Source organism: Phyllobates terribilis, unplaced genomic scaffold, assembly GCF_046119375.1.
Source record: "Phyllobates terribilis strain yellow unplaced genomic scaffold, ASM4611937v1 Scaffold_11__3_contigs__length_659146591, whole genome shotgun sequence".
In the NCBI taxonomy this organism is placed as follows: Eukaryota; Metazoa; Chordata; class Amphibia; order Anura; family Dendrobatidae; genus Phyllobates; species Phyllobates terribilis.
This window is the reverse complement of record NW_027362771.1, coordinates 507202341-507204594: the sequence shown is the minus strand read 5'-3', so window position 1 is coordinate 507204594 and position 2254 is coordinate 507202341.

Below are 2254 nucleotides of genomic sequence, written 5' to 3'. Positions count from 1 at the left end.
ACTGGCACAGTGGCGAGACCCGATTGGTCACGTTTCCACGGCACAGTGCCATCCCCCTCCTTCCTATTGGTCGCGGTGACACATGGGGCCGACCAATAGAACATCTGGTGGGAGAGGCAGGAATTGCTGTCAACAGACTCTGACTGTGATTGGCTAGTGACTAACAGTGACACGCCTATACAGGGCTGGACACGCCCATTCAGCTGTTTGCCCATGTGATTGGGCAGCTCCTGAAAATGTGTCTCGTCCGTGGAGTTAATGACGTCATCACCGGGCAGCTCGCTAAATATGTAGTTATCGTTAACTAAGCGCTAATAGTCCTACGTGTCAGTGTGCGGGCAGCTGCCTGCTAATGTCTGCTGCACACACTCCGGCACGCCAGCACTGACCCATGCAGGAGGGTATAGACTGCTATGTATATACAGCCCCCAGGTACGGTGCAGTGCATAGATAAGTCCTGGTGACGTCACCGGCGGAGCGCACCTGTCACTCACAGCAGGGACCCCCTCTGTGACGTCACCCGTATTGTCTCTGGAAATAGAACGCATTACGTAATGTGGTTGGCTGACAAGTCACGTGACGAGGGGGCGTCACTGTGGCGCCACGTGATTTGGAACATTGCTGCAGTGCAAAATCTTCGAGAGCGGCCGTGTCCGTCCCGTACAGTGTGAGAGCGGCCGTGTCCGTCCCCGTACAGTGTGAGAGCGGCCGTGTCCGTCCCGTACAGTGTGAGAGCGGCCGTGTCCGTCCCCGTACAGTGTGAGAGCTGCCGTATCCGTCCCCGTACAGTGTGAGAGCGGCCGTGTCCGTCCCGTACAGTGTGAGAGCGGCCGTGTCCGTCCCCGTACAGTGTGAGAGCTGCCGTATCCGTCCCCGTACAGTGTGAGAGCGGCCGTGTCCGTCCCGTACAGTGTGAGAGCGGCCGTGTCCGTCCCCGTACAGTGTGAGAGCGGCCGTGTCCGTCCCGTACAGTGTGAGAGCGGCCGTGTCCGTCCCGTACAGTGTGAGAGCGGCCGTGTCCGTCCCCGTACAGTGTGAGAGCGGCCGTGTCCGTCCCGTACAGTGTGAGAGCGGCCGTGTCCGTCCCCGTACAGTGTGAGAGCGGCCGTGTCCGTCCCGTACAGTGTGAGAGCGGCCGTGTCCATCCCCGTACAGTGTGAGAGCGGCCGTGTCCGTCCCGTACAGTGTGAGAGCGGCCGTGTCCGTCCCGTACAGTGTGAGAGCGGCCGTGTCCATCCCGTACAGTGTGAGAGCGGCCGTGTCCGTCCCGTACAGTGTGAGAGCGGCCGTGTCCGTCCCGTACAGTGTGAGAGCGGCCGTGTCCGTCCCGTACAGTGTGAGAGCGGCCGTGTCCGTCCCCGTACAGTGTGAGAGCGGCCGTGTCCGTCCCGTACAGTGTGAGAGCGGCCGTGTCCGTCCCCGTACAGTGTGAGAGCGGCCGTGTCCGTCCCGTACAGTGTGAGAGCTGCCGTATCCGTCCCCGTACAGTGTGAGAGCGGCCGTGTCCGTCCCCGTACAGTGTGAGAGCGGCCGTGTCCGTCCCGTACAGTGTGAGAGCGGCCGTGTCCGTCCCCGTACAGTGTGAGAGCGGCCGTGTCCGTCCCGTACAGTGTGAGAGCTGCCGTATCCGTCCCCGTACAGTGTGAGAGCGGCCGTGTCCGTCCCGTACAGTGTGAGAGCGGCCGTGTCCGTCCCGTACAGTGTGAGAGCGGCCGTGTCCGTCCCCGTACAGTGTGAGAGCGGCCGTGTCCGTCCCGTACAGTGTGAGAGCGGCCGTGTCCGTCCCGTACAGTGTGAGAGCGGCCGTGTCCGTCCCCGTACAGTGTGAGAGCGGCCGTGTCCGTCCCGTACAGTGTGAGAGCTGCCGTATCCGTCCCCGTACAGTGTGAGAGCGGCCGTGTCCGTCCCGTACAGTGTGAGAGCGGCCGTGTCCGTCCCCGTACAGTGTGAGAGCGGCCGTGTCCGTCCCCGTACAGTGTGAGAGCGGCCGTGTCCGTCCCCGTACAGTGTGAGAGCGGCCGTGTCCGTCCCCGTACAGTGTGAGAGCGGCCGTGTCCATCCCGTACAGTGTGAGAGCTGCCGTATCTGTCCCCGTACAGTGTGAGAGCGGCCGTGTCCGTCCCCGTACAGTGTGAGAGCGGCCGTGTCCGTCCCGTACAGTGTGAGAGCGGCCGTGTCCGTCCCCGTACAGTGTGAGAGCGGCCGTGTCCGTCCCCGTACAGTGTGAGAGCGGCCGTGTCCGTCCCCGTACAGT